Below are 19,285 nucleotides of genomic sequence, written 5' to 3' on the forward strand. Positions count from 1 at the left end.
AAGGAGTCTGTTCTTCACATCAGGTGGCCAAAGTATTGGAGTTTCAGCTTCAGCTATCAGTCCTTCCAATGAACATTCAGGACTGATTTCCTCTAGGATTGACTGGTTTGATCTTCTTGCAGTCCGAGGGACTCTCAAGAGTTTTCTCCAACACCACAGTTTAAAAGCATCAATTCTTCGACTCTCAGCTTTCTTAATGGTCCAACTCGGACATGACGGAAGCAACTTAGCCGCGTTGGATTCTTTGCAACCCCATGGACTATAGCACACCAGGCTCCTCTGTCCATGGGATTCTCTAGGTAAGAATACTGGAGTGGGTTGGCAGGCCCTCCTCCAGGGGATTTTTCCAACCCAGGGATCGAACAGGCAACTTTTCTGTCTCCTGCATTAGCAGGTGGGTTCTTTACCACTAGCACCACCTGGGAAGTGCTATATATACATATGTAGATTTACATATTTAAATTTATAAAACACAAATATATAGCATAAAATATATTAATATATTATTCTATGTATATAAATTATAAGGAAACATTATAAAAGTTAAAATACAAGATGAAAGTGAAAGTAGAAGTTTGCTTAGTCATGTCTGACTCTTTGTGACCCTAAGGACTATACAGTCCATGGAATTCTCCAGGCCGGAATACTGGTGTGGGGAGCCGTTCTCTTCTCCAGGGAATCTTCCCAACCCAAGGATTGAACCCAGGTCTCCTGCATTGCAGGCAGATTCCTTACAGCTGAGTCACCAAGGAAGCCCATAAAATATAAGATGGATATGTGCATTTGACATAAACTAGAGACATAAAATATAAAAGGTAAAATTATGTGATGAATTTCTCAGGTCAATATACCTTTCCTCTTACCCTAAGAATTTTACATGCACGGATGCTCAGTTGCTTGCATCTCCTGGAACAAAATTCTCAGTTCAACAGAACTCTCTTTAGAGTGAGGGTTTTAAAACTACATGAAGATTTAACTTAGTATTTTAGTAAAGCCTGCTTTTCTCTGTTCACTTTATTGTTCACTAATCATGATAAAGAATTGAACGTGGTTCAAAATTGGGAAAGGAGCATGACAAGGCTGTACACATCACCCTATTTATTTATCTTCTGTGCAGATTACATGCAAAATTACAGGCTGGATGAATCACAAGCTGGAATCAAGACTGCTGAGAAAAACATCAACAGCCTCAGATATGCATACGATCTCTTGACAGAAAGTGAAGAGGAACTAAAGAGCCTCATGATGAGAGTGAAACAGGAGAGTGAAAAGCTGACTTAAAACTCAACATTCAAAAAACTAAGATCATGACATCCAGTCCCATCACTTCATGGCAAATAGAAGGGGAAAAAGTGGGAGCAATGACATTTTATTTTCTTGGGCTCCAAAATCATTGCAGTGACTACAGCCATGAATTGAAAAGATGTACGCTCCTTGGAAAGAAAGCTATGACAAATCTAGATAGCATATTAAAAATCAGAGATATCACTTTGCTGACAAAGGTCCCAAAGGTCCACAGCATCAAAGTCAAGGTAACTTCTTGTAGTACCAGCAGTACCTAATAGTACCAGCAATTTTGTTTGTTTGTTTGTTTTTACAACAACCACACATGTAACAGGTAATATTCAGAGGCTTGCCATGTTTTCCACAGACTTATTCATATGTTAAAAAAATCTGAAAATAATTTTGCACTGAATCTGAAAACTGTAATATTTGCAATCAACACCACAGCTAATGATACAAAGCATTTACATCATATAGTCAGGGAACATATGCTGATAAAACTATCTGCGCATCAAAAACAAAAAAAAAGGAACAGAAATAAAGCAAAACAAAAAAATATAGAGTTACAAATTTCTGCCTACATTCGGCCCACGCAGACCTCAGAGTAAAGAAGTATGAGTTTGCTGTCCCTATGCACCTATGACTCGATTACCATCACACCACCAGCCACCCTGCCACTCTGCCAGCTCCACTAAGTATGAGCCTCCCATCAGGCTAAAGAAGACTCCACTGGTCAGCTGTAAACACGTACACACACAAATTAGAACCATGAATCTATTTCTAACAATAAAGGAAAAGCTAACTTTGTTAGGCTCAACAAAGATTTGTGTATGACATATATAATGTCCTTTATTGGCTACTTAAAGAGTTGTAAAGGATAATTTTTTTATCTTTCACATAGCTTAATGCATTTCACTGATAATGTATTAGTAATGATCACTTGTTATGAATGGTAGTATAAATAATATGGTCTGCAATATACATGTGATTTTCATGGTATAAACTATTCTAATTCTAATTTGAACTCTATCTATCTAATCTAACTGTATCAGAATGCCAATAAATCAAGCTAGCATTATTAGAAAAATAATCTCGAACCCCCCAAAATATACTTTAAATTCATATCTATAGGCCTGATGATAATTATATTAAGGACAATAATAAATTCCCCTTGGCATATTAATGAGGACATGCCATAGTTGAGAATCACTGATTCAAAAACATTTTTTTAAAAAATAGTGAGTGACACAAACATAGAAAACAAGTTTCTGGTTACCAAAAGCAGAAGGGAGTGAGGGAGTGAAAAATTAGAAGTATGCAATTCACAAATAGAAATTACTATACATAAGAAACAAGGATTTATTATATAATGAAGGAAAACATATTCAATATTTTCAATAATCTATAATGGAAAATAAGCTAAAATATACAAAAATAAATGCATGCGCTGTGCTGTGCTTAGTCACTCAGTCGGGTCCGACTCTTTGCAGCCCCATAGACTGCAGCCCGCCAGGCTCCTCTGTCCATGGGGAATGGGAACTCTCCAGGCAAGAATACTGGAGTGGGTCACCATGCCCTCCTTCAGGGGATCTTCCCAACCCAGGGACTGAACCCAGGTCTCCCACATTGTGGGTGGATTCTTTACCATTTGAGTCACCAGGGAAACCCCATAAATATACATGCATGTTTATATATATATATATAAACATATAAATATATATGTTTATATATATATATAATACATAATATATATACACACATAACTGAGTGACTTCACTGTATATCTGAAACGAACTCAATATTGTAAATCAACTATACTTCAATTTTTTTTTAAGTGAGTTAAATGTGAAAAGGGGGAATTTGGGGATGAAGTTGTTAGAGTAAGAGGACATGGAGTTCACCTCCCCCAAAGAACATATCCAAAGTACATTTACATGAGGAATAATCCCCAATGAATACTGAAAACTAACTGGAAACTGGCAGTAGGATTATATACATCCAAAGCTGTAAGGAAAATACACACATAATGGGTAGAAAGAAAGAAAGAAAGAAAGTGAAGTTGCTCAGTCATGTCCAACTCTTTGTGACCCCATGGACTGTAGCCTACCAGGCTCCTCTGTCCATGGGAATTTCCAAGCAAGGGTACTGGAGTGGACTGCCATGTCCTTCTCCAGGGGATCTTCACAACCCAGGGATTGAACCTGGGTCTCCTGCATTGTAGGCAGACGCTTTACCATTAAGAAGGGAAGAAAAGTGGTCAGGTCAGGGCATGTGTCCCTGGGAGGGGACTCAGAGAAAAAGAGTTTGTAAGAGTGGACACCCACCATGGAGAGTGAGTGGTGGATCAGTCAGAGAGTGGGCACCCCAGACCCGGGACCCTATGTGGAGGACAAGCCACCTTGGCTAATTGGCGGTCTTCTGGGTCAGATGGGAAGACTGGAGAAGCCTGGACTCCACTCATGAGGAGCACAGTCGTGCTGACTATACCCTAGGGCAGGGTAGGGAGATATCTGTTCAAGCAGCTATCCCATTACCCATGACTGGCTTGCCACATGCCCCAGCCCAAGCTGAGTGAATGGGCCAGAAACAGAAAAAGGCAGAGTGACCCATAAAATGGGTCTTCTGCAGGAAGTCAGCTGCCAAGTCATTTACTGCCTTATGAAGAGGTCCATATGACAAGGAGCTGAGAACTTTTGCCAATAACAATTTGAGTGGACTTGGAATTAAGATTCTCTAGCCCCAGAAAAAGTTAAAAGTGCCTGAAACCTCAACCAATATCTTGGGTGCAACTTCATGAGATACTCTAAAGCAGACCATTCAGCTAAGACAACTTGGATTTCTTATATTCATGAACTTTATTAAATAATAAATTCTTATGTTTTTTTAATTCTTGTGTTTTTAAGCTGCTAAATGTTATATTAATTTATTATATGGCAATAGATTATTAATGCAGATCTTGGGTACCCAATGCTTTTGAGAAAATAATATATATACATATATATACACACAGATATATATAAATATGGAAGTGGCTTTGAACCAAGCAGTGGTCAGAAGCTGGAAAGGTTTTAAAAAGAGGGTCGACAAAAGCTTAAAGTGCCTTGGACACAACTGCTCATAGAATTATGAACTGGGGGGCAGATGATCTTGCTAAGGAGACTTTCAACCAGACAGTGTTGATGTTGCCATCTGGTTTCTTCTTGCTGCTAATGGCAAAATGTAAGAGGCGATGCATAAGCTAAAGGAAGAACTGTTAAACGAAAAGCCAGCCCTGGCTCATTTTGAAAATTCTGTCTCTGCAGATGGCAAACAAGAAAGGAGGCTTCTGAGTGGAGGTCAAATTCAGGAAACTCTCAGGATATCATGGTCTAAAGATGACATTGAAGTTGTGACTATAAATCCTTTGTTAAGACTTGAGAAATATCAAACGTGATACCTTAGACTCCATTCTTTTAAATAAGAAGCATTCTAACAGTAAAACTAACAGATCTCAATCAATCAACATTTAGGAAGCTTGATTTTAAATCTATTATCCTTCAGCAGAAGCCCAAGTCAGAGAAGGGTTTAAGCTCTTGCACAACAAAGGAAACTATAAGCAAGGTGAAACACAACCTTTAGAATGTGAGAAAATAATAGCAAATGAAACAACTGATAAAGAATTAATCTCCAAAATATACAAGCAGCTCATGCATTTCAATACCAGAAAAACAAACAATCCAATCAAGAAGTGGGCAGAAGACCTAAACAGACATTTCTCCGAAGAAGATATGCAGATGGCTAATAAACACATGAAAAGATGCTCAAAATTGCTTATTTTTAGAGAAATGCAAATAAAACTACAATGAGGCATTGCCTCACACCGGTCAGAATGGCCATCATCAAAAAATCTACAAACTACAAATGCAGGAGAGGGTGTGGAGAAAAGGGAATGCTCTTACATTGTGGGAATGCAAACTGACAGAACCACTATGGAGAACAGTATGGAAATTCCTTAAAAAACTAGGAATAAAACTCCATAGACCTAGTAATCCCACTACTGGGCATATACCTTGAGGAGTTGACTGTGGCTCAGATCATGAACTTGGCATTGCAAAATTCAGACTTAAATTGAAGGAAGTAGGGAAAAGCACTGGACCATTCAGGTATCAGTTCAGTCACTCAGCCATGTCCAATTCTTTGCGACCCCATGGCCTACAGCATGCCAGGCTTCCCTGTCCATAACCAACTCCCAGAGCTTGCTCAAACTCATGTCCATAGAGTCAGTGATGCCATCCAACCATCTAATCCTCTGTCATCCCCTTCTCCTGCCTTCAATCTTTCCCAGCATCAGGGTCTTTTCCAATGAATCAGTTCTTCACATCAGGAGGCCAAAGTATTGAAGTTTCAGCTTCAGCATCAGTCCTTCCAATAAATATTCAGGACTGATTTCCTTTAGGATTGACTGGTTTGGTCTCCTTGCAGTCCAAGGGACTCTCAAGAGTCTTCTCCAACACCACAGTTCAAAAGCATCAATTCTTCGGTGTTCAGTTTTCTACATAGTCCAACTCTCACATCCATACATGACCACTGGAAAAATCATAGCCTTAACTAGATGGACCTTAGTCAGCAAAGTAGTGTCTCTGCCTTTTAATAGGCTGTCTATGTTGGTCATAGCTTTCCTTCCAAGGAGTAAGCGTCTTTTAATTTCATGGCTGCAATCACCATCTACAGTGATTTAGAAGCCCCCCCAAAATAAAGTCTCTCACTGTTTCCATTGTTTCCCCATCTATTTGCCATGAAGTGATGGGACCAGATGCCATGATCTTAGTTTTCTGAATGTTGAGTTTTAAGCCAACTTTTTCACTCTCCTCTTTCACTTTCATCAAGAGGCTCTTTAATTCCTCTTAGCTTTCTGCCATAACTGTCGTATCATCTGTGTATCTGAGATTATTAACATATCTGAGATTATCTCCCAGCAATCATGATTCCAGCTTCTGCTTCATCCAGCCCAGCATATCACATGATGTACTCTGCATATAAGCTAACTAAGCAGGGTGACAATATACAGTCTTGACCTACTCCTTTCCCAACTTGGAACCAGTCTGTTTTTCCATGTCCAGTTCTAACTGTTGCTTTTTGACCTGCATACAGATTTCTTAGGAGGCAGGTGAGGTGGTCTGGTAGTCCCATCTCTTTAGGAATTTTTCAGTTTGTTGTGATCCAGACAGACCATTCAGGTATGACCTAAAGCAAATCCCTTATGATTATATAGTGGAAATGACAAATAGATTCAAGGGATTAGATCTGATAGACAGAGTGCCTGAAGAACTATGGACAGAGGTTCGTGGCATTGTACAGACAGCCACTCAGATGGCCTCTAACAATCCCTGCTACTCTACTCAAGTGTTAACTGCCTTAATTACTTATTTGTAATGAATATACGGTGATAGTGACAGTGTGTGACTCAGAGACTAGATTATAAAAGACACAATGATGTCACTCTCTTTCAAATGGTTCACTTTTGAAGGAAGCCAGATGTGATATTATAATCAGCCCTACAGAGAGACTCATATGGCAAGGAACTGATATAGCACCTGCCAACAGCCACAAGTAAGCTTGGAAGCTGACAATTCAGCATTGGAAAAGGTTCTGATCGATGACTTTTGCTCAAGCCAACAGGTTGAGTAGAACTTCATGAGAGTCCCTGAGTCAAAACAAGCTATCTTAGCTATTCGTAAAATCTTGAGCTTTAGAAGAACTCTCTGAGATGAAAAAAGAAAGTGTTGATACTAAAGAGGAAGGAAGGTACTTAGTACTTTAAGGTACCAAGCTTTGAGAAAAACTTTTGTGTAGCAGTATATAACTAACACAACATGAAGCTGAGCAAAGATATATAGTAGAAATAGACATTATGTGCAATCTAATGTCCCATTTACCTTGAGAACTATTGTATGTGGTTAGCCAAATGAGAGCTGGCATTTGAAGACAGTACTGAACTCTTTCAGTCATAGGCATTACCTCATGATACAGCAAAAGTTTTCAGCCAATACATTTTCTATACACTGTTGAGTTAAGCGAGTTGCCTATTCCTTCTTGGCCCCTGTTTCTGCTAATACCTACATTCCAATTAATAAATGCCTAACATAATGGCTGGCAAAATTTTTACAAGTTATACTTTTAAAACTATCCTCTGTAAAACGGTCAGAGATCAGCAGGAAATTAGGGAAAGTAAGGAATCTTTTGATAATACTATAATTCTGCAGCCCAAGGAAGAAACCAATACAATGAAAGACATATCCCAGTGCAAAAGAAAGCATACTACAATAAATGATTTATTATATAAATCCAAGTGCAAAACTCAAGTTCTGATTCCCAGTTTAGTTCAATGTCAGGGGTCCAAAAAATTGTGCCAGAATCTCATTTGCACAGAATCTCCTTAAAGTTCATGTACTTTCTCCTTTCAATCAGACTAGCAACAGAGAGGAAACATTCTTCTCCATAGCATTTCAACATTGCTGCTACTAGTCCTGGCCATATTCCAGGAATGGAAAGTTGAAAGAAAAATGTTAACCACAGTTTTTGAACTTTACTATCTGAGTTTTGGTCCCAGTTCTTAACAGAGTGTTAAAAGTATTTCATTTTGGTATCATGTTTCTTGTTCTCATTAATGTGTCATAAAGGTGAGCAACAGGTCCAAAAATTAATAGCAAAGGCAATTATAAATTCAGGGAAAAAATCTCCTTTATTAGTAGTATACAGATTTCAATATAAAAGGTTTTAGCCACAGTTTAAAGAAGAGATGGAAAGGAGCAATGAGAATAGAAGCTTTTCCTTATTGGGTAATTTTACGTAGTTTGTTTTTCATGCATGCTGTCATCAAGTAAGGCCATGCACTGAGAGTTTCTCAGTGACTACCTTTTGAAAGTCTCTGAGACCTACTCATATATCCTCCAAAGCAACTTATATCTGAAAAACACTAGTTGAAGGTAACTATTCCACGACACACAGTTGTTTCCTTGATGTTATAACCTTATCACAAGCATTTGTTTCATTGTCCCAGTCAAGCCCCTTAAATGAAGATGAATCCTTGCATTTGACAGAATCATACAAGACCACAGATTTACAGAAGTTTCGGTCACCCACATGGATTTTCCTTGCAAAAGAATATTTGTTTTCAACTGTAACATTAAATCAATGCAAATACTGTATCATAAAGCCAAATGGAAGGATGTCAGCTTGCAAGTTGAAGATTACAGGTAAACTTGAATGTGATGTCTCAAAGCAACTATTAATAGCATGATTGATTGTAGTGACAATAAATCACCAGTCTGTGCAAAGCCATCTTGATGATCTTTTCATTTTCAGGAAATGCCAGGATTTAGTGACAGTAGGATATATCTTATTGTTGATTAAATGTCTTCTGCATGTGGATCTGAGCTTTCAGAGGTCTAACATTTTATGATAGAATATATTAATGAAGGCAAGCATGCAGATAGTTCAGGTAGTGAAAAGCTTATGTTCAAGAAACCAATCACAAAGTTTGAAAAGGTCCCTACCTTCCACTCTCTTCTACCTCTATAGTATCATTCTAATCCCAAGGCTATCTTACTGACCAAGACCGTCTCAGTACATGTGGTTGAACTAAAATGCCAATTCTTGGAATGACCATCCCAAGCTAAGGTCTTGGGCTACATTATTTTTGAGTTTTCACTCTCTTCTTTTAGGATCTCCCCTACAAGGCTACATTGACCATAATTATTAGGAAAGAAAAAAGGAAGCAACTCCTAAGGGTTGTCTCATTTCTCTGTGTAGAGTTGGCTTGAATTCTTTGCCTTTTGCACACACAAATTGCTCACATGTAATAACTGAGAAGGTCTAACACTTTCACAGTGATACCCCAAACTTAAAATAGTTTTGCTCAAGATATTTATGAATTCGCTATTCTGAGGGGTTCTAGAAGTCTATTAAAATATGAATACTAACCTCAGAATAAAAAATAAAATCTAGTTCCTAGAGCAGGGCATTTAATTTTTAATTGATTTCTCCTAGTCAGCCAAAAAAGCATCAAAGAGGAGAAACCAAAATGTGTAGACTTGCATAAAACTGGCTGAACTAGGTAGCTGAATAACTAGGCCACCTCAGATCCTGTCTCTGTGCACTGCGTTGGCCAAGAAATTGTTTTAGAACATCAGTTCCCTCATATTTAAAGCAAGGGCTGATCTAGACTAGTGGTTCTCAGATTTCAGCATGTATTAGAATCAAGCATGATGTCTGTTAAAGATTCAGATCCTTAGGACCAACCAACAGGAATCCGGATTAAAGGGGTCTGGGGTAGAGTCCAAGAATCTTGAAACGACATCTTGATAAATGCTGGGATATAGCTTTTGTGAGGCTTTTTTCAAAATGAACAACCTTTTTTTAAACAGAAAAAGAACAGATATTAGGAAGAGCCCCTCAGCTCTATTTTCAGTCACCACACTATCCTAGGCCAGGTGTTTCTCTGCCATGGGGTAGAGCTTGAGATTATGGGTGATTCTGAGTTCTGAACAGGATCTTTCCAGCAACAGAGAACATACCATGGAAGTTATTCTAAGCTGGTAGCACTTTGTGGGGTTACCAGGTGCCTCAATGGTAAAGAATCCGTCTGCCAATGCAAAAGATGTGGGTTAGATCCCTGGGTCGGGAGGATCCCTTGAGGTAGGAAATGGGAACCAGCTCCAGTATTCTTGCCTGGAAACTCCCACGGACAGAGGAGCCTGACAGGCTATAGTCCCTGGGGTTACAAAGAGTTGGACACCACTGAGCGCGCAGCACAGCAGAATTAGCACTTCATTGTCAAATCAGCCAATCTGTCACCATCTATCTTGTCTTTTGGATAGGTCATGGCTCAGGTGTGAACCTAATTATTTTTGAAATGGTTAAAATGAAGTGTGTTTTACTGCTATCTTTAGGCAGCATGGATTTTCTTTCCAATTTTAATGCTTTAGAGACAAGGTGAAGTTCAGCTTTAGTGAGCAAAGGCTTGGTGAGAGGCCTTGAGATATTTTATGGGAACTAATAGGAACAAACAAAAGTTACCGGAATAACTGTAGCTATCAATAGTATTTTTTTTTTTTTTTCTATTTCTTCATTGTGTGTGTGTGCTCAGTAATGTTTGACTTTTTATAAGCCCCTGGACTTTAGCCCAGCAGACTCCTCTATCCATGGAATTTTTCAGGCAGGAATACTAGAGTGAGTTGCCATTTCCCTCTCCATAGGAATCTTTCCAACCCAGGGATTGAACCTGTGTCTCTTTTGTCTCCTGCATTGGCAGGGGGATTCTTTACCACTGTACCACCTGGGAAGCCCATTTCTTCATTAGGTCACTGCATAAATTTTTGCTATTTAAATGGCAACTAGGTGCATTACCTAAACATGCTCATTGGGAGAATAAAGAAACTCTTACCAAGTGATATCTTTGTAATAGTGTTACAGAAATGTTAAAGTCCTGTGAAATGCGTGTATCTTCCTGTACTAAAGTTATCCAGTAACCTAGGCAGAGAGAGAGAGAGATTGCCTAAATTTCCCCAAATAATCAGATGAAAGATAGCTAAGACACTAAGATTTGGTACTTCAAAAATAGTTTCATCATACTTTCATAGAGTCTAAGTTTAAAAATTTCCATTGTGACTAAAATTTTGTTTCTTTGTCAAAAGATCTGAGTTTTGGTCTCTGCCACTTACTAGAGGAATAGCCTTGGGAAAGTCTTTCAACCCTGTAAATCTTATTTTTTTCCACTATAAAATGGAATTAATGAAGCATTCTATGGAAGGCTATTATGAGAATTAGAGATAATGTACACTGCCAATATTAAGGTACTATATAAATAAAATATAATCCCAATCACTATCATTACACTTGATATTTGGGTGATATAAATAGAGGTCAAAATTTCTTACACATTGGCAAAAGGCAAGAAAGTGACAGCAAAAGATTTACATATTTTAATGTAGCAGCCTGGTTTTTCCAAATAAAATCATTAATAACCAAGGTAATAATAATAAGTTCCATAATCTAAAGTGCAAGTTTTTTTTTTTAATCCAATTCGAAGTCATAGTAGAAATTCAACTTTGAGTTCACACTAGGAGTCCTTCAACACAGAAACAAATTTAAATTAAATAAATCTCATCTCTGGAGGAGAATCTAACCCATTAGGTAAAAAAAAAAATCTATTCATTTGAAAAAAAAAATCTTGAAGCTCAGGGTTTAAGGATGGACAAAATGTAGTAAGAATATCCTTTCCTCTTCCTTCCTCATTTCCACATTCCCAAACTTAGCTAATGATTTTCTATGCACTGGTGCCACATAGGATTCAAAATTGTATAGAGTTTTCCAATTGCAAAACCCAGATTGCTGGTTTTCACAGACAAGAGGCAAGGCAATAATTGCATCCAAAACATCTGGGGAGGTTTTTTCCAAATGATCAAATGCTCTATACATCACCCACCACCTACCTGTCCCCAACACAGACTCTAATACTCTGACAGGCACAGAAAGGCAGACAGACATCTCTAGAAAAATCTAACACACATCATTGTCAGGGAAGAGAAGGGTTAACTTGAGATATTTGAAAATGTCACTCCTGCACACATCCTCTCCCATCCTCATTCTCACTTGGATTAATACCATAGGTTAGAAAATGCTCAGCTTAGACTGCTAAGTGGTCATTCTAGAATAAACCTTTAAAAAAAAAAAATGCGTTCTTCACACAAAATATGGTAGTGTCAAAGCAGTATTATATTCTTTAAAAATTAACAACTGCAGTACTTTAGGTCCAGAAACAATCATCCAAATAGTGTACAGGCTGAAAAGTATGTTTCAATAACTAGTTAGATATTGGGTTGGTCAAAAAGTTTGTTCGAGTTTCTCATAGCATCTTACAGAAAAACCCAAACAAATTTTGTGGCCAACCCAATAGCTAGATAGACAGACAGACAAATAGATAGATAGATGTACATAGAAAGAGAGGTATGAAGTGTGTACCTTTTTTGGAAGTAAAAATATATTGAAGTATAAATATATTGTGTTAGTAGCTCAGTCATATTTGACTCATTGCGACCCCATGGACTGTAGCCTGCCAGGCTCCTCTGTCCATGAGATTCCCAGGCAAGAACACTGGAGTGAGTTGCCATTTCCTTCTCTACTGAATATTCACAACCCAGGGACTGAACCCAGGTTTCCTGCACTACAAGCAGTCTCTTAAATTGCAAGCATTCTTTACCGACTGAACCACCAGGGAAGTCCCATAAATACATCACAACTCAATAATTATATCTGCACTTGAATACAAACCATCTCTCGCACATATGGTCCATCCTTCACTTACACTGGCATCAGGATCTGGAAGAAGGAAGTAAGGATCAATGTCGTATAGAAATGAGGACAGTGAGAGGGAAAGAGAAAAAGGCACATTCTAAGAGAAATAAAGGTGAAATGCTAAGAGAAATGGCATTTTCAAATGAAATACATTGAAGTGCAACAAAGATGTGATTGTGCCTCTAGCAATCAGCATGAGTCAAGGTTTGGTCAAGTAAGATTTGAACAGACTGTCCCTTACACAGCTGTACTGACAATTTATAGTGGCCTCACAGAAAGCTTGCTGGTAAGAAGAGAGAGCAGCGTTGTTTTTGATTAACTTAAGACAAGGATAAAGTTAGGCCTCTGTTAACAACAGACTAGAATCTGAACAACATTTCTGTCAACTAGAAAAGGCTAGCCTACTGACTGACTGGTTGGAGAGCTGAGACTGGCGCTGGTTGAGACTCATAGAATGCTAGATCACAGGCCAAGTAGAAGAAAGGAAAAAAAAATTATACTGAAAAAAAAAAAAGTACTTTCCATGAACGGCTTGGTGCTGTGAAGGAGGAGTAAAAATGAATTAAAATTCTCTAAATATTGAGATTCAATTGTCATAATATGCTTAAGGGCATTATTGTGGAGTTGAGTGCATGGAGGCAGATGAAGGATTTGACCCAATGCCCTTATCCTGCAGTCCTCCAACTCCAATCTAATGAACACATACTCATAATTATTTCTCAAATAGTTTTTATCTAATTTTAAAGTGGATAATTTATACCACTTGTATAAAAATGCATTAAGTTTCATTAAAATATTCAGCATTAGTAGAACTTTGAGCAGAATATATTTCTTACAGTTTCACAAAGTCATACATATTTATAATATTAAAACTCTTCAGTTGCTTTAATAATAGAATCTCTATCCCATAGATCTGAATACTAATCTTAATATGCTCCTGTAGAAGAAAGCTATATGCACAAGAAAATGCATTTGCATTTTATACTTTCTTGTTTTGGGGCTTATTTCTTTTCTATTACACTTCCTTTTAATTAAACTTTGCTTTTCAGCAAAATGCTTTTCTTCTCCCTTTTGTTATTCTTTTATTTTTCTTTTTGTAAGTTAAAAATACAAGAGTTTGGAAGGTATTTACCACACTTTGTTAAGGAACTCAGGCAAGAATCTCATCTTATCCTTCCAGTAGTGTGTTTCACATTATTTTGACTGTTTTTGTTTCAGTTCAAGCAATGCCTAATGGTCATTCATTTTTGAGACTATACACATTTGGGACAAAGAACACTATATGATGGTACATTGCTAGTCTCTTGTGGCATCTTTGAAAAGAGAAAAGGAAAAAGATCAAACTGGGATAGACCGTTTCTAGTGCAGGCTGCCTTCCACAATTCAGTCATCTCAGAGAACTTTAGAAAAGGATTAATTAAATACTCATAATGCAGTGACTCTGAAATCAAAGGAGCCATGATCCACCTATCACCTATCCGTCTATCTTCAGAATCAGAATTTAAGTGACTGATGCACAGAACTCTGAAAAGTGAGCAAGTATACACACATAATAGTTCTCATCAGCCTGGGAAATAGCCTACTTTATTGAGAGAAGGTATGGGTTAGAACCCAGGGGCATTAGCTCCTTTCTTCCTCAAAGTGTTATAAAATCTCTAACTCTTACAGTCCCAACAAGAATGCAGAATGAGATTAAATATATACCTCCAAAACAATCCATAAACTAATGCTGAGATCTCTTATTTCTGATCTCCAAGGAATTCGGACACCCAGAAATTTGAAACTGAGAATCTTCTGTGGCCTTGTGAAGTTGGAGTGTAATGGTTTCTTCTGTCAGATAGATGTCTAAAATAGAAATATATCAACCTGGGATGGCTGAGTCCCTGACTCCATATATTACGGTTAATCTTAAACTGATTTAACATTAAGCCATTGTTAAGTCAGTTGTCTGAATCTGAAAATTAAGCAGACTTGGAGATTTTGCTCTAAATCTGAATTATTTCCTCAAGCATTAAACTTGGAGAGTGGACTGTCATGTTGCTACTGACACAGTGAAGTCTAGTGAAGCTGACAATGGCCTGGGAATCTAGTAATAAGTCTGCCCTTCCTTAGCTGCACATTAACTATTAGACCTAATGACAAACTCGCTGAGCTTCTGGGGGGTTTGTTTCCTTTTTTTTTAATGTAAAATGTGGATAATAATTGTCACTATATGTTAAAATGTATTATTTTTTCAAACTTGGTTGAGGCCCCAAGACTCCTAACCTTTCAAAATGAGATGCTAAAACACCTATTTGAGACTTAAAGCAGTAGAGACAGACACTGTGGTTTCCCAATCCATCTGCCCAATATGAGATTAGTGATCAGTGGAGAAATAACTCCAGAAAGAATGAAGGGATGCAGCCAAAGCAAAAACACCCACTTGTGGATGGGACTGGGGATAGAAGCAACATTCAATGCTGTAAAGAGCAATATTGCATAGGAACCTGGAATGTTAGGTCCATGAATCAAAGCAAATTGGAAGTAGTCAACAGGAGATGGCAAGAGCGAAGTAGACATTCTAGGAATCAGCAAAATAAGATAGACTGGAATGGGTGAATTTAACTCAAATGACCATTACATCTACTACTGTGGGCAGGAATCCCTTAGAAGAAATGGAGTAGCCATCATAGTCAACAAAAGAGTCTGAAATGCAGCACTTGGATGCAATCTCAAAAACGACAGAATGATCTCTGTTCATTTCCAAGGCAAACCATTCAATATCACGGTAATCCAAGTCTATGCCCCAACCAGTAACGCTGAAGATTGAAGGTGAACAGTTCTATGAAGACCTACAAGACCTTCTACAACTAGCGCCCAAAAAAGATGTTCTTTTCATTATAAAGGACTGGAATGCAAAAGTAGAAAGTCAAGAAACACCTGGACTAACAGGCAAATTTGGCACTGGAGTACAGAATGAAGCAGGGCAAAGGTTAATAGAGTTTTGCCAAAAGAACGCACTGGTCATAGCAAACACCCTCTTCCAAAAACACAAGAGAAAACTCTACACATGGACATCACCAGATGGTCAATACCAAAATCAAACTGATTATGTTCTTTGCAGCCAAAGATGGAGAAGCTCTATACAATCAGCGAAAACAAGACCGGGAGCTAACTGTGGCTCAGATCATGAACTCCTTATTGCCAAATTCAGACTGAAATGGAAGAAAGTGGAGAAGACCACTAGACCATTCAGGTATGACCTAAATTAAACCCCTTATGGCTATACAGTGGAAGTGAGAAATAGATTTAAGGGACTAGATCTGTTAGACAGAGTCTGATGAACAATGAACGGAGGTTCGTGACATTGTGCAGGAGACAGAAATCAAGACCATCCCCAAGAAAAAGAAATGAAAAAAAGCAAAATGGCTGTCTGAGGAGGACTTACAAATAGCTGTGAAAAGAAGAGAAGTGAAAAGCAAAGGAGAAAAGGAAAGGTATACCCATTTGAATGCAGAGTTCCAAAGAACAGCAAGAAGAGATAAGAAAGCCTTGCTCAGCGATCAATGCAAAGGAATAGAAGAAAACAACAGAATGGGAAAGATTAGAGATCTCTTCAAGAAAATTAAAGATACCAAGGGAATATTTCATGCAAAGATGGGCTCAATAAAGGATAGAAATGGTAGGGATCTACAGAAGCAGAAGATATTAAGAAGAGGTGGCAAGAATACACAGAAGAACTGTATAAAAAAGATCTTTATGACCCATATAATCACGATGGTGTGATCACTCACCTAGAGCCAGACATCCTGGAATGTGAAGTCAAGTGGGCCTTAGGAAGCATCGCTAGTGGAGGTGATAGACTTCCAGTTGAGCTATTTCAAATCCTGAAAGATGATGCTGTGAAAGTGCTGTACTCAAAATGCCAGCAAATTTGGAAAACTCAGCAATGGCCACAGGACTGGAAAAGGTCAGTTTGCTTTCCAATTCCAAAGAAAGGCAATCCCAAAGAATGCTCAAACTACCACACATTTGCACTCATCTCACACGGTAGTAAAGTAATGCTCAAAATTCTCCAAGCCAGGCTTCAGCAATACGTGAACCGTAAACTTCCAGATGTTCAAGCTGGTTTTAGAAAAGGCAGAGAAATCAGAGATCAAATTGCAAAAATCCACTGGATCATTGAAAAAGCAAGAGAGTTCCAGGAAAACAACTAGTTCTGCTTTATTGACTATGCCAAAGCCTTTGACTGTCTAGATCACAATAAACTGGAAAATTCTGAAAGAGATAGGAATACCAGACCACCTGACCTGCCTCTTGAGAAACCTGTATGCATCAGGAAGCAACAGTTAGAACTGGACATGGAACAACAGACTGGTTCCAAATAGGAAAAGGAGTACATCAAGGCTGTGTATTGTCACCTTGCCTATTTAACTTATATGCAGAGTACATCATGAGAAACACTGGGCTGGATGAAGCACAAGCTGGAATCAAGATTGCCAGGAGAAATATCAATAACTTCAGATATGCAGATGACACCACTCTTATGGCAGAAAGTGAAGAACTAAAGAGCCTCTTAATGAAAGTGAAAGAGGAAAGTGAAAAAGTTGGCCTAAAGCTCTACATTCAGAAAACTGAGATCATGGCATCTGGTGCCATCACTTCATGGCAAATAGATGAGGAAACAGTGGCTGACTTTATTTTTTTGGGTTCCAAAATAACTGCAGATGGTGATTGCATCCATGAAATTAAAAGACGCTTACTCCTTGGAAGGAAAGTTATGACCAACCTTGACAGCATACTAAAAAGCAGAGGCATTACTTTTTCAGCAAACGTCCGTCTAGTCAAGGCTATGATTTTTCCAGTAGTCATGTATGGATGTGAGAGTTGGACAGTGAAGAACGCTGAGCACCGAAGAATTGATGCTTTTGAACTGTGGTGTTGGAGAAGACTCTTGAGAGTCCCTTGGACTGCAAGGAGATCCAACCAGTCCATTCTAAAGGAGATCAGTCCTGGGTGTTCATTGGTAGGACTGATGTTGAAGCTGAAACTCCAATACTTTGGCCACCTGATGTGAAGAGCTAACTCATTTGAAAAGACCCTGATGCTGGGAAAGATTGAAGGCAGGAGGAGAAGGGGACAACAGAGGATGAGGTGGCTGGATGGCATCACCGACTCAATGGACATGGATTGGGTGGACTCTGGGAGTTGGTGATGGACAGGGAGGCCTGGCGTGCTGCAGTCATGGGGTCGCAAAGAGTCAGACAGGACTGAGTGACTGAACTGAACTGAATCCATCTGCCCTCTTGCAATCTTTACCAAAGTCTTGAAGATATAAAAGGATTAAGTAGGTCACCCCAGAGGTATTGGAGATTAGAGGGAGGGTTTCCTTAGGGGCAGTTATTAATATGAGAGGATTTCCTCCACTCCCATGGAAAGTAGGATGGGATGGGTACTTCCCTTTTACCTCAAGGTTAGTGAGAAGGGCTTCAAGGAGACTATAGAGTGGGTGTGACTCATGTGCCTTCTAATGTGGGGAAATATTATGGACTTGGATCTGGCTCCTGCCTGACAAAAGTGCAAAAGACTGTAGTTGGAGTTGTTTAGGCAGCTGAAGGAAAACAAGGCCAGTCAAAGGTACCTGGTTACTAATCTCTTTAGAATACTTCACCTACCAGGGTGAACAGACCTCAGTAAAAAATGTCAGGATGTATATACTAAACACCTAGATGCAAGAAAGGAATGATAAATCATCAACTGGAATGGAAATATTCACTTCCTTCATATAAACTGAAAGTGATAATTTCCCAAGTTACAGGAACTGTGAATCACACATAAAAGTGCCCTATGAGAGAAAACATGAGCTTTAAGCATCTGCCATTACGGGAGAAAATCAACATCAAATGGGTACCTGCCAGACATGTAAGCTTTTCCTGTTCCCTCGACTCTCTCTCTTCTTCAACAACAGAAATGACCTGAACCAACTGATTGAGTAAACTCTGGATTTGGAATTAGGAAGGACACAAACTATTTTATCTTACTTTGGATTATAATACTAACTTCACATTAGTGTGACCATATTATAACAAACAGTAATTAGAATTTTAAAAATTTATGAGTAACAAGGAAATCTGTGAGGGCTGCTCTAGGTTTCATCCAGAGGCTGGAAAAGGATTGGCCCTTCCAAGTTTGAATAGCCAATATGGGGAAGTAATAAACTTGTCCAATTATCATAGAACTTCTTCTGAGTTGTTACAAGGATAAAATAAGATAACGAATGTAAAAGCAGAGTTGCCCTATAAGATGCATGTTAAGGGACAAGTGCATGTTGAGGAAGGAGGGGTGTTTATTACCCTCAGAATCCCATTTATCATGGGATATTTTGGTAACATGTTTGCATGAATCCTTTGAAATACAGAAGGCAAAAGAGACAACAGCTAACATACACAATAAATATTCCCTAACATTAGATCAGGCTTCTTCATCCCAGGGCTATGGAGGACGGTGGTTTGAATGGTGTCTCTAATTGGGTTGGAGAAAATAAAGGTGTGCATCTCCACTGGCTTCCTGAGGGTGGGACTGGTTTGCTTCAGTGGGGAGACATTTTACCCTCCTGTTGTTGAGAGTTGCTGGTGCATGGTGAATAGGAAGCAGTCTGACTTTCTAAGTCAGATCTATTGTTTTTAGT

This window comes from Dama dama, chromosome 29 (genome assembly GCF_033118175.1).
Source record: "Dama dama isolate Ldn47 chromosome 29, ASM3311817v1, whole genome shotgun sequence".
In the NCBI taxonomy this organism is placed as follows: Eukaryota; Metazoa; Chordata; class Mammalia; order Artiodactyla; family Cervidae; genus Dama; species Dama dama.